Genomic DNA, 21,644 nt, shown 5'->3' on the forward strand with positions numbered 1-21,644 from the left:
TGATTTATAGTGTTGTTCGATCTTTTAACTATGATTTATAGTGCTTTGGGATCTCCAACGAGCCCCACAACGATTTGTAATGTTTTTCGGTCTTTTAACTATGATTTATAGTGTTTTCGAGTCTCTAACGAGACCCACAGCGATTTATAGTGTTGTTGGACCTCGCTATAGCGATTTGTAGTGTTTCTCGCTAAACACTACAGCGATTTGTGATACAAATCACTATCCGAATCAGGACCAACTTGTCAGGGTCATATCTCCCTAACCAGAGATTGGATTTCAAATCCGTAAAAAGTAGTGTTTTCGTTATGAAGTCTAGTTTATTTCTGTAAATTTTCAGTGATTTTTATGGTCATTTGGTACTGCATTTGGATCTAAAACCAGACCCCTATCAGTCTGCCTTATTTGAGTGACATAGGTTTTTATTTCATTTTGTAAGAGTCATATCTCCCCAACGGAAGATCATTTTTCAAATCCGTAAATAGGGTTTTCTTCCACTATGTGTCTAGTTTATATCTGGAAAGTTTTATAACTTTTTATGCTCATTTGATATTTCAAACCTGTTAAAAACCGAGACATGTTATAAAATGTTATAAAACTTAAAAAGTTTGAAACTTCCTCTATGTGTCTCGATTTTTAACAGGTTTGAAATATCAAATGAGCATAAAAAGTTATAAAACTTTTCAGATATAAACTAGACACATAGAGGAAAAAAACCCTTTTTACAGATTTGGAAAATGATCTTCCGTTGGAGAGATATGACTCTTACAAAATGAAATAAAAACCTATGTCACTCAAATAAGATAGACTGATAGGGGTCTGGTTTTAGATCCAAATGGGGTATCAAATGACCATAGAAATTGCTGAAAATTTACAGGAATAAACTAGACTTTATAACGAAGACACCACTTTTTACGGATTTGAAATCCGATCTCTGGTTAGGGAGATATGATCCTGACAAGTTGGTCCTGATTCGGATAACGATTTGTATCACAAATCGCTGTAGTGTTTAGCGAGAAACACTACAAATCGCTAAACACTACAGCGATTTGTGATACAAATCGCTATCCGAATCAGGACCAACTTGTCAGGGTCATATCTCCCTAACCAGAGATCGGATTTCAAATCCGTAAAAAGTGGTATCTTTGTTATGAAGTCTAGTTTATTCTTGTAAATTTTCAGCGATTTCTATGGTCATTTGATACCCCATTTGGATCTAAAACCAGACCCCTATCAGTCTGTCTTATTTGAGTGACATAGGTTTTTATTTCATTTTGTAAGAGTCATATCTCCCCAACGGAAGATCATTTTCCAAATCCGTAAAAAGGGTTTTCTTTCTCTATGTGTTTAGTTATATCTAGAAAGTTTTATAACTTTTTATGCTCATTTGATATTTCAAACCTGTTAAAAATCGAGACACATAGGGGAAGTTTCAAACTTTTTAAGTTTTATAACATTTTATAACATGTCTCAGTTTTTAACAGGTTCGAAATATCAAATGAGCATAAAAAGTTATAAAACTTTTCAGATATAAACTAGACACATAGTGGAAGAAAACCCTATTTACGGATTTGAAAAATGATCTTCCGTTGGGGAGATATGACTCTTACAAAATGAAATAAAAACCTATGTCACTCAAATAAGGCAGACTGATAGGGGTCTGGTTTTAGATCCAAATGTGGTACCAAATGACCATAAAAATCGCTGAAAATTTACAGGAATAAACTAGACTTCATAACAAAGACACCACTTTTTACGGATTTGAAATCTGATCTCTGGTTAGGGAGATATGACCCTGACAAGTTGGTCATGATTCGGATAGCGATTTGTATCACAAATCGCTGTAGTGTTTAGCGAGAAACACTACAAATCGCTATAGCGAGGTCCAACAACACTATAAATCGCTGTGGGTCTCGTTAGAAACCCGAAAACACTATAAATCATAGTTAAAAGACCGAAAAACACTACAAATCGTTGTCGGGCTCGTTGGAGACCCCAAAGCACTATAAATCATAGTTAAAAGATCGAACAACACTATAAATCATTGTGAGGCTCGTTGGAGACCCAAAAATATTACAAATCATAGTAGAGACTCAAAAAAATCATAACAATAATTTGCTGAAGGATATTGCCAATCAAATAACGATTTGTTGAAGAAGTGCTACAACAGTCATGATATGGGGGCCAAAATCAGAACATTTATAAAATCTGCATACAAGGTTCTGGTATTTAATCAAAATAAAATAGTAATTGACTATGAAAAATTCTGAAAATTTACAGGGATGAACTAGACACATAAACAAAGAGAACCCGTTTTACAGAATTGAAAAATGATCTTCCATTAGGAAAATAAAATTCAAACAAAATGGATCAAAATCTGAGCCGTTAAAATGACACAGGGTGACAGGGTTATGGTTTTTAACCCGAAACTAGTACGAAAATACCATAGAAATCGCTGAAATTTGGTATGAGCAAACTAGATTCAATTTAGAAAATAACCCTTTTTACAGATTGGAAAGATCATCTCTGGTTAGGGAGAAATCACTTCCGCAAGTTGGTCCTGATTCTGCTAAAATCCTGACGGTGCAAAATAACAGGTTTTGAATCTTGATTTTTAAAGTGAGTCAAACAAACTCAGAATGATCTGATTTTTGGTGGAGAGCATGAAGACATATGCATGAAGTTGCAGTAAAAATTTAAAATTAAAATGAGCTCTGGTTACATACAAATCGATAGATCTAAAATGCACAAGAATTCAAAGTATAATCTAGAAAGCAACTGAACATGATGAAAGCAAACTGCACATGCGTGGATGTTCAAACATGAGATCTAATGCCTTAAAATATGAATGGGTAAAAACTTTGAATCAGACTCCACAATTCTTCAAGTTGAATGATGCTACCCACGTTGGGAGGAGCCCCCAGACCCCTCTCCTATAAAGGTAAAAACTCTGAATCAGGATCTACAACTCATTTAGTTGAATGATGCTACCCACGCTGGGATGAACCCCCGGACCCCCCTCCTGTAAGGGCAAAAACTCTAAATCAGGCACATAAGTAGAGAGAGAAGGGAGAGAGAGTGAGAGGGTTGGTGTTCATGGCCTTCTCCAGGAGGAACCCTTTACCTCCATTGATTTCTTCTCTAGAGAGAGAGAGGGTTTTACAGTGTTTTACGAAGAAGGAAGAAGAAGAAGATGACGATGGAGCAATGTAGGATCGTCTGTTGGATGTGCACAAAAGTAGAGAGAGAAGAGTGAGAGAGTGAGAGGGTTGTTGTTCATGGCCTTCTCCAGGAAGAACTCTTTGTTTCCCTTGATTTCTTCTCTAGAGAGAGAGAGAGGGTTTTACAGTGTTTTACGGAGAAAGAAGAAGAAGACATGTTTGTCCTTTTTTTGAACAAAAAAAGAAGAAGACTTTGAAGAGTCAACATCATCCTCGACTTTCTGGATGGAGGACATGTTTGTCCTTTTTTTGAACTGTTTGTTTTTTCTTTTTTGAATGAAGGGCATTTTTGTCATTTTCTCAAACCATCACTTTATGAGAAGAATAGCAAGAAAGGGTACTTAAGTCTTTGCAACAACACCAGAGTCTGATGCAAAGTTATGTCAACATACACGGGAATACGAGCCCCATGTGCTTGTATACGTGGTGCTCATTCAAAGCCCCGAACACAGACGTGGGATTCAGTGAATCATCGGGGGCGAACATACACAACCCTCTCATCTATTACACCTAATCCTCAACTTGTATATATGGAGCCTCAATATGATACCTCACCAATACCATTACTATCTTCTCCCACACCACCACCCCCATCGCCTCCTACTCGATCCTAGATAGGATCTCTCAAAGCCAAAGTAATTTTTTCTACCCGCTATCCAATCCCAATGGTGCTTCTCACTTAACTTTATCCTGATGTTGAACCTACTGTTACTCTCAAGCCCATAAATCCGTTCATTGGCAATGTGCCATGGAAGATGAGTTTAATGTCTTACTACACAACAACACTTGGAGTTTAGTTCCTCCTTCTCTTGTGCACAATGTGGTTGGTTGTAAGTAGATTTTCAAAATCAAGCATCGCTCTGATGGTTCACTTAAGCGGTACAAGGCTTGGTTGGTAGCCAAAGGGTACACTCAAGAAGAAGGGATTGACTATTTTTGATACATTTAGTCTAGTTATAAAACCCCCTACTGTGTGCATTGTTATTTCTACTGCGATTTCCCTTGGTTGGACCATTAGACAACTGGATGTCCATAATGCCTTCTTGTATGGGGTTCTCTCTAAAGACGTTTATATGACACAACCCCAAGGATTTATAGATTTGCGGTTCCCACATCATATTTGCAAACTACACAAGGCACTGTATGGGCTTAAGCAAGATCCACGTGCTTGGTTTAAGAGATTGAGTAGTTTTCTTCTTAGCATTGACTTTATTGGATATAAGGTTGACACTTCTCTTTTTTTGCATCAAACCTTCAATAATATCATATACATTCTCATTTACGTAGATGATATAATCATTATGGGTAATTCTTTTTCTCAAGTGAACAGTGTGATCAACTAGTTGGGTTATAATTTTTTTATAAAAGATCTAGGTCCTCTGCATTATTTTTTTGGTATTGAGGCCACCTTCACCCCCACGAGATTACATCTCACTCAGCAAAAATATATGCTAGACCTCCTTTAGAGGACAAATATGTTGGGTAATAAGCCAGTAATGACACCTTTAGTTGTCTCTACCAAGATCTCTAAAACAAATGGAGCACCATTATCGAATGCTACTGAATACCAGTGGGTTGTTGGTTCTCTATAATTGTAACACCTATGAATTATGTTTTAACTTTCAAATTCAAGTGAAATTCAAGAGTTTAAATTGAACTATGACTCTAGTAAGGTCTGTTGTGAGCTGTAAATCTCGTAGGAGATCAGATTTGATAATTTCAGTTACCAGTTAGTTCAAAAAAATAATTTTTTTAAAATTAACCGGCCTCTAATTTGTGTTTTTCAACTTAGATAAGGTTCAAAATTAGGTTATTTAAAATTGATCAGACTATAGTTTGGATCTAACATAATTAGGTTAGATATAATTCATGACATTTGGATCAATTTAGTGATGGATTGGATTAGATATAACTCAGGATATTTTAGATCTAATCTCATTGGATTGGACCCATAGGGTGGGACGCTTCAAAAAACATCATTATTGTTTTGACAAAAATTTTGGTCAATCAGTACCTCACCTATTAAATTAGAGTTGACCTTGACGTTCCTCATTTTGAAGGCATCAAAATCGACTATCTACACACCCAAATTAGTGTTGATTTGAGCATTTTATCATCGATCGAAGTTCATGCCTAATTGTAGATCAAAAATCAACGTTTCTCGATGTTGACTAAATTTTCTTACAGATCCGTGTAGGTACAATTAAATCTAAGACCACCATGATGATCTACGTTTCGAGAGTTATAAAATAAATTATTTAAATATTTAATTATGTTGAGTCTTTGGGTCTGTAGGCCTCCCGGAAGGTTACCATGTCACTGGAGCTCAAGCCAGGGTAAGAAAACCCGACATTTCTTCTCTAGCTTAGTTAATTTCAAAATTTAATAAGTTATGACCCATAATTTATTTACTTATTTTATTAATAAATAAAATTAATATATATTAACCTCTTATAATAGAGATGAGACTCTTGCCTAAGTCCATCTATAAATAGAGGTCCTCTTCAGAAGGGATAACAATGTTAGTTCTCTCTCCCAATTGAAGTGTATATCTTTCTTTCTTCTTTCTCACATCTTCTTCTTTCTTCAAACCATTAAGGTAGTCCAGACCTTCATTAGAGACCTGCAACTACCTTGGTGAAGGTCTAATCTAGTCAGGAATGAGGTGTATGTGAAGGAAAAAGCAATGGTATCGTTACAAAAAGTGTATTTTCGGTAGTGAATCTCTATTTTTATGATGTTCAATTTCAGGATGCATTAGTATACCTTTTTTTTTATCCAGGGCTTGGATCTACATGTAATCTATGCCTAGAACATCTATGGTTATTAGATCTACATGAAAAATATTTTTGAAAACCCAAAATGGTGTTTTGGAAGATCGGTTTTAAGAAAACAATTTGGAAAAGACTAGTTTCAAAACCCTAAAAAACAAAAAATCATGTGAATAAATAGATCTATATTTTATTGAATTGTTGAACATGTATAATGAATGTAAAAGTATATTTTTGAGTATTTTTTCATATATCTTAATGCTGTAAATATGTTTCTTGCATAGATCTTGGATAAAAATACACAAAAATTGTTTTGAAGAAGGTTTTGCCCAAAACGTTTTAGAGTTTTGATGTTTAATAATAAAGAAAGTTAATCTGATCATATATGGTAGATTAGTACATGTGTAATATGATTAAACAACATATTATTACATAACTAAACCATGATTCCATGTTTTTATGTTTCTTTTGATTTTTGCATAGATGAAATTGTATTTGAGATATTCCATAAAAGTTTTGTTATTATTGAATTATGAAATTTAATTTTTTAGCAAGATTAGCATAAATATAATAAAAAATATGTTGTATGATATTGTAAGTGTGTTTAGAGCATCTAAAAATCATGATTGTATGAGTTTCAACATGTTTCTTATTCTTACTTAATAGATCTTGCATGAGTTTGAATCTTAGTTTTTCTGTCCTTGTATTTTGTTTTGACTAGTTTCAGAAACAAATCAATATATCTATAGAAACAAGATCAATAAATAAAACAAAAAAAACTGAAGTGTTCTACACATCTAGGGCTTAAATTTAAAATCTTGTTTCGTTTCATTTGGTTCAGTTGTGAGGCCAAAACGTTTATTGCAATAGAGCATAGATTTTATGCCCTCTCAGCAAGACTCTTTCAACTAAAGATTTTGAAAGCTCTAAAACCCTACTCAAAACTAATCAAAATAAATTATGAAAAATTTGGGTGAAATAACAAGACTCTATAAAAAGGATTTTGTCAAAAGTTTTTTTTGTAAATCTTGAGAAATTCCTCAAACCATAATAAATTTCTACAGTTGACAGGATCTATATGATATTTTTCCTTAACAGGGTTCAGTCTCGAAATTTTCCAAATTTTATTACGATGAATTTTGCAGTTTAGTTTCTTGGACTGTGTTCCAAAGATGATGGGGGCAATCTCAGACTTTTGAGAGTTAAATTCGATATCTATGATTTTTGGTAGGTTTTTCAAAATTGGGTTAATAGGGATCCGAACTGCACAGTATGACATCTATTGATACCAGATTGTATTAAACTTTGTGCAACAAGTTTATTGATGCTTAAATTAGATATTGGACTGATATGCATGTTAACTGAATGCATTTTATTATTGATTGAATTGGGCATGCATAAATATCGACGATTAGCCTACCTTGATTGTGTAAATGCATAATGATTGAATTATTGTATTGATTTTATAGTAGAGACTAATAAAAACATGCATAGAGTGCCATGAATATTATTGCATATGAACCCTGAATGTGGTTACATGTTTATATTGGTACAATTAACAAGAGAGTTGATTAAAAAATCAAAATAAAATTAATTCTATTGTAAAATATTGGCTTAGCACGGAAGGTTGCTTTTATCCCCCATCTACAAGAACCATAACCGGAAGAACTACCACGATTTGTCGACAGTGTGATAGGTAAGACTCATGAGAAAAATCTGATATATCGGGTTGGAGGATGTTGAGAACTCTCTCTAAAACTATATTTCTCTCTCCAAAGTAGTCACAGTTGGGGCGTCACGTAGGTTAATAAAATACAATTGCTTGAAAACACAAACCTAGGCCGAACCTCCATCTGGGAGAGTCTGTGTTGTACCCACAAACATATATTGGCAAGTGAAACAAGATTGTGAATTGCATGTAGATAGAACATTGCATGCATCATATAAACAAAAAATAATAATTAAAGATAAGAACTTACTCATGCATGAAGGACTCACATCATGAAATGATAACATTTTGTATATGTTCATATATGTTGTAAATGTTCATGCATGTGCATAATCCATTGTATCGATGTGAATCTTAGCATGAGTGGATGTGCATTAAATTGACCTGCTATTTTAATTGTTAGCATAATTTTATGTTTATTGCCTACTAAGATATGTGTTACGTGATTGATATATGAGGCTATGTTTGAATGTATTATAATATCGTACATTTATTGTACATATGTTATTTTCAACCAGGCTTTCACGAGTCTGACCCATTTTATGGGGTTTCAGGTAGATTATAATGTGCAACTGCAGAGCGAAATCATAATACTTAAGCGGTGTTGAGAGCCAACATTTTCCTTAGGGATAGTTTTGGAAAAATAATTATTGTTATCAAAATACTCTAGTATGTATTTTAAATTATTGAAACTGAATTAAATCCTAATATTCATATTTTAGTTCTGTTATGATGATTGATTGTATTGTAACCCGTTAATTTTGTTATGATGATTGATTGTACTGTAACCCATCCATAATGTTTAATCCAAAGGAAAATATCATTTTCGCTGTTTGAAAAAAAAAAAAGTTTTCTTTAAAATTTTAGGGTTAAAATTTTGTGGTGTTACAAAATGGTATCAAAGCAGGATGAAAACATTGGCTCATAAAACGTCTAGTAGTCTGACATCGCTCGATAAGTAGGTTTAATTGTTTATTGATTTAAATACACTGTTTTTATTTGATAAAAATTATTTGTGAGATTAAACACCTATAAAATGATAATTTTGCAGACGAAATTTCTTTAAGGTGGCTAGAATGTAACACCTGTAAATTTTGTTTAAACTTTTAAATTTGAGCAAAATTCAAGTTAAATTTGGGTTAAAATCAAGTTAAATTCAAGCAAAATTCTAGAGTTTAAATTGAACTATGACTCTAATTAAGTTCGTTGTGAGCCGTAGATCTCGTGGGAGATCAGATTTGGTAATTTTGGTTATGAGTTAGTTCAAAAAAATATAATTTTTAAAATCCACCGGCCTCTATTTTATGTTTTTCAACTTGGATAAGGTATAGAATTAGGTTGTTTAAAATTGATCAGACTGTATTTTGGATCTAACACAATTAGGTTGGATATAATCCATGACATTTGGATCAATTTAGGGATGGATTGGATTGGATATAATAGGATATTTTAGATCTAATCTCATTGGATTGGACCCATAGGATGAGACATTTTAAAAAATGTCATTATTGTTTCGACAAAAATTTCGGTCGATCAGTGCCTCACCCATTAAATTAGATTTGACCTTAATGTTCTTCATTTTGAGGTTATCAAAATTGACTATCTACATGCCGAAATTGGTATTGATTTGAGTATTTTATCATCGACCGAAGTTCATGCCTAATTATAGGTTGAAAATCAATGTTTCTCAGCATCGACTAAATGTTTTTGTCAATCTGTGTGCGTATGATTAAATATAAGACTACCATGATGATCTATATTTTGAGAGCTATCAAATCAATTATTTAAATGTTGAATTCTGTTGAGTCTGTGGGTTTGTAGGTCTCTCGAAAGATTACCATGTCATTGAAGCTCAAGTCAGGGTAAGAAGACCCCACGTTTCTTCTCTAATTTAGTTAATTTTGAAATTTAATAAGTTATGACCCATAATTTATTTACTTGTTTTATTAATATATAAAATTAATATATATATTAATCTCTTATAATAGAGATGAGTCTTTTGCCTAAGCCCATCTATAAATAGATGTACTCTTGAGAAGGGATAACAAGGTTAATTTTCTCTCCCAATTGAAGTGTATCTTTTTCTTTCTTCTTCCTTCAAACCATCAAGGTAGTCTAAACCTTCATTAAAGACCTGCAACTACCCTGGTGAAGGTCTAATCCAGCTTGAAATGAGGTGCGTGTGGAGAAAAAAGCCACAGTATCATTATGAGAAGCACATTTTCGGTAGGGAATCTCTACTTTTAAGATGTTCGATTTCGAAATGCATTAGAATACCCTCTTTTTTATCCAGGGCCTGAATCTATATGTAATCTATGCCTAGTACATCTATGGCTATGAGATCTACAAGATTTTTTTTTTGAAAACCCAAAACAGTGTTTTGGAAGATCAATTTTGAGAAAACAAATTGGAAAAGACTAGTTTCAAAACTCTAAAAAGCAAAAATCGTGTGAATAGGTAGATCTATATTTTATTGGATTGTTCAACATGTATAATGAATGTAGAAATATGTTTTTGAGTATTTTTTCATAGATCTTAATGCTGTAAATATGTCTCTTGCATAGATCTTGGTTAAAAATAAACGAAAATCATTTTAAAGAAGGTTTTGCCAAAAACGTTTTAGGGTTTTGATGTTTTATGATAAAGAAAGTTAATCTGATCATATATGGTAGATTAGTATATGTGTAACATGATTAAACAATATATTATTGCATAAATAAACCATGATTCCATATTATTTTTATGTTTCTTGTGATTCTTGTATAGATGAAATTGTATTTGAGATATTTCATGAAGGTTTTATGATTTTTAGATTATTGATGTTAATGTTTTAGCAAGATTATCATAAATATGATCAAAGATGTGTTATATGATTTTGTAAATATGTTTAAAGCATCCAAAATTGTGATTATATGAGTTTCACCATGATTCTTGTTCTTGTTTAATAGATCTTGCATGAGTTTGAATTTTGGTTATTTTGTTCTCATTTTTTCTTTTGACCAATTTTAGAAAAAAAATAATATCTCTATGAAAAGTAAATAAAAAAAAGTACTGAAGCACATCCTGGGCTGGAATTTAGAATTTTGTTTTGTTCCATTTGCTTCAGTTTTGAGGCCAAAATGTCCATTGCAAGAGAACACAGGGTTTCTGCCTTGTCGGCATGACTATTCTGACCAAAGATTTTGAAAGCTCTAAATACCTAATTAAAACTAAATAAAATAAATTATGAAAAATCTGGTTGAAAAGTAACATGTATAACAAGATTCTGTAAATAGGATTTTATCAAAACATTTTTCTATAAATCTTGAGAAATTCCTCAAGGCGAAATAAATTTTTGCTATTGACAGGAACTATCTGATAGTTTTCCTAAACAGGGTTCATTCCCATTTTTTTTTTTATTACGATAAATTTTGCAGTTCGGTTTCTTGAAATGTGTTCCTAAGATGATGGGGCAATCTCAGTAAAAGTTTGAGAGTTAAATTCGGTTCTTGTGATTTTTGATGAGTTTTTCATGATTGGGTTAACAGGGATCTGAACTGCACAGTATGACACATGTTGATGCTGGGTTATATTTTACTTTGTGCAGCATGTTTATTGATGCTTAAATGTGATATTGAATTAATATGCATGTTAACTGAATGCATTTCATTATTAATTGAATTGTGTATGCATAAATATCAATAATTAGCCTACCTTGACTGTATAAATGCATAATGATTTCATTATTGTATTGATTTTATAGTAGAAACTAATCGAAAACATGATAGATTTCCATGAATATTGTTTCATATGAACCTTGAATGTGGTTGCATATTTGCATTAACACTGTAACGCCCCAATAATTTGAACGGGAAAATTTTAGAATATTTTTTTTCCTTTTTTTTACTTTTAAGACAACAGAATACCAGTTAACTTATCTTGTCCAATAGTTGGGCGAGTTACAAGGTAACACAAAGAGTACTCGAATAATATTTAATGACATCAATAAATGCTATGTTCAAAGTTATTACAATCCTATTAATAAAATAACGAAAGGTTTATCAGAGTTAATGCAGAATCACAAAAATGAAGTCTCATGGCTTTGTCCACAACGCTATCTGCAATTGCCTGATAACTTTAATCGCTACCTAAAAAATAATAATTCAGATGAGGTCAGACTACACTCTGTCTGAGTAAGAAGCATTATATCTATATGAATATGCTCAGTGTCATGTGTACATTTATATATGTGCAACACACTCACAATAATGATATTGAAATACTAACAATTCATATAATACAACCAACTCATTGTGAAAGAATTAATGAGACTATGCATCTAATACATGGTTCACAATTATGTTATAACTATTGAAATATAAAGAAAACTTTACTGCAGCTACGCATCACATGAATGACTCATATATTTTATAATAATTGCAACTTCCAATATTGAGTATACTTAAACACGTTTAAGAGTGATCTGACTTTATATTTCTCTTGTTAATTACCTTGTGGGTACGCATAGGCATTCGACATCATAGTAGACTGAGACCACATGGGGGTCTGTTATGCTTTTTTAATTAATACCCCATGTGACTAACTGTACGAATACCCAAAGGGGACGGTTCACGATCAAGAGAGTACTCCCCAATGGCAGAACAAGAATTTGGATGCACCCAGGAAAAACTAAAGCAGAAGACTTGGATCTACCACCTACGATGCATTGGTAGTCCTGGCCCCATAACTTCGAGGACTGGGGACCGGGTGAGACGCCTTGCTCTCACAAAACATAATTGTCCCATGGAGCTTGTACCATCTGCCCTCTCCAAGGTAGAACATGGATCAGGTAACATACACCGTCTTTCAGGTGTACCCAAAACCCTGAAAAAATCGGTAACATATATAATTTTTCATGTATACCCAGAGTCTCATAATTAGGTTATAAGTGCATATATTAAGTTTCTATTTTTATTTCTCTATACAATTCACTGCACCACATGGATTTCCAAAATCTTGACCCACACTCGGGGTGATCAAGTATATGCACATTATTAACCTAGTGCTCAATAAGCACCAACAAAATTCTTAGAATTTTGGCTCGCATTCAAGCCAAGTACTTGAATCACTTCACACATTAATTTCTTGATTAGGGTGTATGCATCGTACCCCGCCGGTCATGTAGCTACATGGCCCATCTCAAGTACCTCACTTCAGGAGTGTTCATGTGACATTATAAGGGTTCTTCGAATCACATAAATTCAAATTTTCTTTCACATAATTCATGACCTTGAAATCATCAAATTAAGATAATTATCACAAGCATTTTATACCTTACGCGTAGTCACACAAATAATAAATTTCTGGTTGTTTGCAATAAGCATATCTCCCATCCAACATATTCAATTTAATCCAATAAAATACAAAAACTTAAGTTCTGGATGTATAGATTCAGATAACATCATTGTCCTTAATTATTTGGTTTGTTATTTAAGATCAGAGATCAAAAGACGTAGATGATGATGAACTACTTATTTATTTTTTTCTGATCTATATTCTAGAAGATATCAACCTTTCTTTTAAACTTGTCAGAATGAACACACGACCCTGGACACAAGCATATAGATCTAAGGCTACCTACCTCTTTTGATGAATGAAATCTTTGAATATTTTTTTGTATGGTTTGGTCGGCTTCGCGTCTGTGCCCTTCCTCCAGTCTAGCGACTCTAGTTTGGTTTGTGATACAGTGAAGAAGAAAGAGAAGGTAGACTGGAATAGAGGAAGAGGGAAGGAAGAAAGAGGGAGAAAAGGAGAACTTGAGAGATACGTGAGATGAGAGAGAGGAGGAGGGATGAGAGAGAACAAAAATCGTGTATCACAATTTTCTTTTTTTCCACTTATGAGATCCCTTTTTATGTCTTTTGGTTTGATGCTCAAATTTTGAAATTTTGAAATCTTGAAACCGTCCATCCCTCAACCCCTATTTTTTTTTCATCTTGATAAACGTAATCAAAATGTACCTTTTTGCCTTTCTTCCTTTACGTTAATTTAATTTCTCAAGACTACTTTTTTTTTTTTAACTTTTGCCCCCTGACTCATCATGCACAGAACCCTTCCCTACATTCATGGAGGATAGGAGAAAAATTAGCTAACTTAAAAATTTTTCTTTCACCTTTTGGTTCTTTTCCAACTATACACGTGAACTACCCCTCAAATCATGGAGAATGGGAGAAAAAATAGCAACTTCAACCTCCCATTCATTTTTTACTTTTTTTCTTATCTTGAAGTGAATAAATGAAACATATGGTAGTTTCCTAAGATACTACTTATCTCTAGAGTAAATAAAAACATGTAGTTTTAATAAATTTCTAATATTTTTTGTAAAAAAAGATAAAAATTCATGTGCATGAGGGGATTTGAACCTGAGTCTTTCCCTAAAGAGGCATCAAACCTCTCCATTGCACTATGTATTGTTTCGTTGCAAATAGAGTCACTTTTATTTTCTTTATACACGTGTAAGCTTTTAGGCATTTTTGTCAAAAAGCATATAACACGTTTCTTCATTATGAAAAACACATGGGCATGGTCATGGTGGGATTTGAACTTGCGTCAAACCCCTTAGAGGCAACAAACCTCCCCACAACACCACACTTCATTTCGTTGCATAATTTGTTCAATTTAATTTAAATAAATGCTTATTCAAGTTTCAGCTAATGGGCTTCAATTTCACTTTTTGATTTTCTCATTTTTTTTTCTCTCATATCTATGGAATCCGTTAATTGGCTTTTGGATCATAACTTGGATTATAAAATATTTGAATCCATCAAGATCCAATTGGATTTTGATTGGGTTTCAGATTCATTTGGGATCCGAATCCAATTACTAGATCCATATGATCTTGTTTAGATCCAATATCAATTCAGACCAAGTCCAGTCGATAAACACGATATTATCATATTTATTTTGAAGAACTTTTACTTTTATTTATCTGGATAATTCTTAAAAATTTCTAGATATTACAAACATGATTAACAAGAGGGTCAATTAAGAAATCAAAATAAAATTAATTCTCTTGTGGTTTATTGAGAGAGTAAGCTTGGTACTGACAGTTCTGTGGAATATTGGCTTATAGCACAGAAGGTTGCTTTTGTCCCCCATTCATAGGACCCGTATCTGGCAGAAATATCATGATTTTTCCAGGATGTGGTAGGTAAGACTCATGAGAAAAATCTGATATATCAAGTTGCAGAAGGTTGAGAACACTCTCTAAAATTATATTTCTCTCTCCAGAGTAGTCACAGTTAGGGTGTCACGTATGTTAATAAGACACAATTGCTTGAAAACACAAACTTGGGCCATACCTCCATTTAGGAGAGTCTGTATTATACCCACAGACAGATATTGGCAAGTGAAACAAGATTGTAAATTGCATATAGATAGAATATTGTATGCATCATATAAACAAGAAAATACTAATTAAAGATAAGAACTCTTATGCACGAAGGACTCACATCATGAAATGGTAAGTTCATGCATTTTGTATATGTTCATGTATTTTGTAAATGTTCATGCATATGTATAATCTATTATATTGATGTGAATCTTAGCATGAGTGGATGTGTATTAAATTGACCTGCTATTTTAATTGTTAGCATGATTTTATATTTATTGCCTACTAAGATATGTGTTACATGATTGATATATGAGGTTGTGTTTGAATGTATTCTAATATCGTGCATTTATTGCAAATATATTATTTCCTACCAGGTTTTTATGAGTTTGACCTATTTTATGGAGTTTCAGGTAGAGTATGATGTGCAACTATGGAGCGGATGCAGAATGCTTAGGCGACATTAAGAGCTAGTCTTTTTCTTTCTCGAAGATAGTTTTGAAAAAATAATTATTATTATTAAAATACTCTAATATGTATTTTAAATTATTGAAACTGAATTAAATATTAATATTCATATTTTAATTTAATTATGATGATTGATTATACTATAACCTGCCCATAATGTTTAACCCAAAGAAAAAGATTGTTTTCGCTGTTTTAAAAAGAAAAAAAAAGTTTTCTCTAAAATTTTAGAGTTAAAATTTTGAGGCATTATACCAATATCTCACTCTTACCAAGCTTGACCTTGCCTTTGTTGTCAATAAGGCCTGTCAATACATGCATTGTCCCACTTTCGTTCTTTGAGTCATGGTTAAATGAATACTTCGATACATCAAACATACCCTTCACTATGGTCTTCATATCTGTCATTTTCAGCATTTTCAAGTTTTTGCTTTCTCAGATGCAGATTGGGCAGAAAATATTGATAACAAAAAATCCATTGGGGGCTTTGGGGTCTTCCTTGGCAACTCCTTGATTTCCCGGTTAGCCCGCAAACAAAGCGCAATCTCTTAATCTAGCACCGAGGTTGAGTACAAGTCATTGGCCAATGTTGTTGTAGAAGTTCTATGGATCACTTATTTACTCAAGGAGCTGCACATCTCATCCTCCTCTCCACCAATCTTGTGGTGCAATAATATTGGCGCTGCTTATTTCTCGACCAATCTAGTTCATCATAATCAGACCAAGCAAATATAAATTGATGCCAATTTTATTCGAGATCATATCTCTAAGAATCATCTACAAGTTCGATATATTTCTACTCTGGACCAACTTGCAGATCTCATGATCAAACCCCTCTCCGTTACTTGGCTGAAATTTCTCAGGGACAAGCTCAATGTCCGCCAACGTCCCTTGAGCTTGAAGGGGGGTGTTAAGGTAAGTTTAAATAAGATGATTTACTCTGCAGAAATCCACGTCCAGGATAACTTTCAATAGTGTGACAAATATCGCAAGATTTATGAAAATCTCACAATAATATCATGAGATTTATGAAAATCTTGCGATAATATCATGAGAAATTGCCTGAAAGTTTAAAACGGCAATTTCTCGCAAGATTTTCAAAATATCATGAGATTTATGAAAAAACATAAATATCATGATTTAAACGCGATATTTACATTTTAAACGGCTATTTATTGCAAAAAAATCCTATATTTTTATTGTTAAATATTTTTTATTAATATTTTCTTATAAAAAATATTTTTTATATTTTTAATTAATTTTTTATTGCCAAGATTTTGTCGGAAAAAATGCGAGATTTATGATTTTTTTTTAATTTCTCACGAGTTTTTGAAAAATGAGAAATTGCCGATAAAAACTTTTGTCACTATGCTTTCAACCAAAGGATCCTACATCTAAGGAACAAAAAATGGAAGGTGTCATGAATATCCCTACATCTATGGAAATGAAAGTAGAAGGAGATAAAGAGGTTACGAATATATCCCTATATCTAAAGAAATAAAAATAAAGTGGAAGGAGATGAGGATATTAATCTTACATCTAAGGAAATGCAAAAGGAATGTAATCAAATGTGTAACTCGTTGAATATAAGAAAGGGCAACCTCTCCTCACAAAAATCTAAGAACATGAGAGAGAGAATCATTAAGAGCCGTGGATGTAGACTCTTCTAAGAGTCAAACCACTTTATACCCTGTGCGCTTCATATCTTCTTCTTTCTCCCTCTCTTCTCTCTATATTTAATGCTCTAATAGACAGTGACGAGGCCTTTAGTAGGCTTCCGTTGTTGCGCCTCATTTGGTGTTGATTCAATATTGGGGTAATGCTTTTATCGATGGGTGGTTTGTGATTGCTCCGTTGGTTTGATGATGAGAACCATGCTCATGGTTTTCTTTCGAGAAAGGGTAGGTGTTTCGTTGCACTGCTTCATCCATATCATCGATTCGAACTGCAATGTCTTGCAGTAAATGCGCCTAGCCACATGGATTGAGTCCAAGCAACACCTTGCAGTAAACGATCCGAACCCAAACAACCCATGTTTGATTCATTCAGCTTGTTTACCAGCCCTAGCTGGCCGGGGCCTATATAGTCCCACTTGCTGTCTGTTTTGTAGTTTTACAATAACCTGTGTTGTGACGTAAGTTGAGTTGGGATCCATTGCATGGGGGTCCACAGCAACAGATTGCAGGTCCCACATTAAATGCTGTCATGTGATTGGCTGTATCACATACCAGGGCACTTAAGCGCTCTTGGATTCCCTTTCCATGAAGTTTTACTTTTACCTGATTGGTGATTCCTACGTAAGCCTTATTCTGCTACGATTATTACATTGATGATAATAACAATGGGGAATCTTCTCATACAACGTAAGTAGTAATTTAAAAAAAGGAGACGGTTAAGAACCAAAACAAGGAAATATTCTCATCAAAGTCGATATAAAACTTGCCCAACTCTCATCATTAATTCGTTTTCAGCCATTGCAAGTGTGAGTCATTTACCCTGTGAGCTGTTTTATGATCATTTCTCTCGCACCAAAACGGTGGGTTACATGGACTGTTTGCCAGGACTCTGTCCCCTACAAATTTCAATCATTCCAAATGTCCAAAAAGCTTGGTCTTCAAGTGTTTGGCTCTTTAGACATGTTCCTGTCACCATGATCCATCTCCACTCTCTGGACCAGTATGTCAGCCCTTGCTTGAGTCAGAAATACACATTTATTTCAGAAATTATTACACACTGGCTGACCATTAATCTTGTATAGCTTGTTTTCAGCAATCATGAAAAACTTGAATGATGAAAGCATTTGAAACACATTCACATGTGCAGAGCCATACTCATAAGTGGTGGACCAAAGATTGCACCAACCCCACCTCACTGTCATGCCATTCATCTTGCAAGAACAGTATTAATAATAATAATAAAAAAAGAAAACCCACAAAGGTTACACAACATACAATTCAGTATGCTGAAACACAAGACCTTGTATGACAAATAGTTTAGTCTGCTCCTCGTAGGGAAATTTTCAAATATCCCTCAAACTTTTCAGTCTAATTCATGCACACACCAAAAGAAGTTTGAAAGTTCGCAAATTCACACCAAAGTTTTTATTTGGGTTAATCAAATTGCCCCAATCATGAATTAATATTGTGTTGTTTTAACTCATATTTTAAAGTTACCATTTTACCCCTACAACTCGTGAGAAAAAAATTACTAATTTACTCTTATTTTAGAAGTTTAAAGCTGTCAATATTGTATTTAATGTAAAAAAAAAAACTAATGATGAAATTGATGCTTGAACTCATGCCTTCTCTAACCTAAAATATAATGTTAACAACTACACCAAATACTTATTTATTAACAGTTATTATTAAAAAAATTATATAATCATGTACAAATTCCATCAAGCCAACCTGAACCACTGATAACACATCCAGGTCCGTGTTTTGCTATGCATGATCATAACTTGACAAAACCTGAACCCAACAATTTATGATTTTATCAGGTTTGGGTAGATTTTGATGGGTTGGCCCTAAAACCAACTAATATAACAATAACTGAACCTATTAATAGCACAACCATTTTTATGTTTGAAAACTTGAAACCTTATGCATACCAAACAAGGACCCGATTGAATCATTAATGGGTTGGGGGTCATTAGTGGGTCGATTGGTTTGCTGAAATTTACACATAGTTATATATATATTTGAATTGTCAACGTTTGGGTATTTGGTATAGTGGTTGGGATTTTGTTTTATGTTAAAAAGGGCATGAGTTAAAGTATCATTTTAAATGGTAGGCCTTACTGTCAAGCTTCTAAAATACAGATAAATTAGTAATTTTATTTCATATATAAGGGTAAAATGGTAAATTTAAAACACGAAATAGTGTCAACCCAACGTTAATTCATGATTGGAACAATTTGATTAACCGAACTAAAAACTTTGTTGTGAATTTTACAAATTTTCAAACTTTTGGTGTGTCGCATGAATTAGACTGAAAAGTTTGGGTGTATTTGAAAATCTCTAATTTCTAGTTGCTTCAGGTTCTCCATTAATCGAGTCCACAGCTTTTCTCTTCATGTTAGGAAGTTGGCATATTGGAGTATCAGCAACTTTGCCTAACTCACTACTTCATATCAGTTTCCAATCTATTACATATTGGAGTATCAGCTAATTCAACCCAGTTTACAAACTAGCCGGATCCATGGTTTGGAATTCTGATCTCAAAAACCACCAGACTTGACAAACTGGTAATAGGTCCTGCAAATGCTTGCCAATGTACAACACTGTTTCTTTAACGTCTGATTACACCCAACAAGATTGTATCATCTCTCTTTCTCTCTCTTATCAATTCACACAACATAGCATAAAATTCACATTGTCTAGGAAATAGTAATACTTGCACAAAAATATTCTTAATTCATTGGATAGAAATGCATGGACAAAAAGAAAGAAGCAACAAAAGGTTCAATGTTATCTCTGTGGCTACAAATTGGTAGTTTTCTCACGACAAATGCTTCATATTACCAAAGAGAGAGACTGAATTCTCATCCAATTGACTTGAGAATGTCAGCAAGATGAATGGAAGCACATGGCTGGATCAGATGCAAGCACATGCGCCTGATCTCTCTTCATCTTTAGGACACAGCTTGTCAGCTGTGAGGCTCCACAGCAGATGCTGGGCGATTAGGTGCAGCAGCACACTCCAAGTGTGCAATGTGATTGCACCAGTTTTTAAAACCAACAGGCTCTCACAAATGAGTGAGGTAGCGTTCCTGGTTAAAAAAAAAAAATCACTCACAACTCGCAACCTAATATTATTAACAGCACAAAAAGAACAAAGTAGACAAAAGGAACACAACTCGTCTTACAAAATCAATCTTCACGTTGAAATGCAAAACTAACATTATTTAGTAAAAGAGAAAAGAACCAAAATTCTATGATCACATACAAAAACAAACACGAGAAAGATGATCTGATTCTGAGCTGCATAGTAGGCCCATTGAGCTTATCTGATTCTCAGAGATAACTATCTGGACCCAGGACCTAGTCCATATTTTCTAGACCATATCTATATCCAAACAAAGATCCAATTGAGGTCACATTTTAGCATTTGAATTTTCTAAGAATCAGGGATTTGAAAATTGGATCGAGCTTGATTCTTAGTTCATACTTCATACCCAGTGGAAACAGCACGGAAAATTTGTGTCAATACTTTTTCAATGATGGAAGATTTCCTTTGGATTATCCAAAAAAAGAGTTTTTTCCAAAATGGTCCCAGCCTTGTTAGACATTTGTAAAGCAGTCCCAGCCTTATCAGTTTTTGCAGATTGGTCCCCGCCTTTTCGTTAACCCCTGCAGATACCTACGTTTACATCGTTCATTTTCGAGCCCATTCTGCATTTTCTGGTTATCATCAACACAACACAACGCACACACACACACACACACACACACACACACATAGAGAGAGAGAGAGAGAGAGAGAGAGAGAGAGAGAGAGAGAGAGAGAGAGAGAGAGAGGCTTTCAACTTACCACCTGAGAGATGTCGAGAAGGGTCGAGACTGCCGGAAAATGACGCCTGAAACCTGCTGCATGATGCCTGAGAGTTGTTGGACGGGAAGAGAGAGAGTTTTGGCAATAGGAGAAGAGGGATAGGGGTAAGTCGTATTTGGGGTGTTGAGAGGCATCTTAGGTTTTTTGTCATATTTTTTAACCCTGGTTAAAGTCTCACCACAGTCAAATTGACAACAGCTTAACGCAAGGACTATTTTGCACTAACGGTAGAAAAGGCGAGTCTCAATTTGCAAAATTTGATAAGGCAGGGACTGATATGCAAATAGTCGATGGGGACCATTTTGCAAAACCCCCCCAAAAAATGATGGAAGATTTCATGATTAACAAAAACTTTCTTTTTGGAAAGACCATGGGAAGATATTGGATACAAAGAAAAATATATAATTTTAGAAAACTAGAGAGTATTTGCTTATATTATATTGAAAGAAATCTTGTGATCTTTTAGATATTTATATCAGCTTTTCAAAATAAGAAAATTCTATTTAGGGGCCAAACTTTTGCCCTTAATTTCAAAT

The sequence above is a fragment of the Nuphar pumila genome, chromosome 1 (assembly GCF_984573655.1).
Source record: "Nuphar pumila chromosome 1, dmNupPumi1.hap1.1, whole genome shotgun sequence".
NCBI lineage: Eukaryota > Viridiplantae > Streptophyta > Magnoliopsida > Nymphaeales > Nymphaeaceae > Nuphar > Nuphar pumila.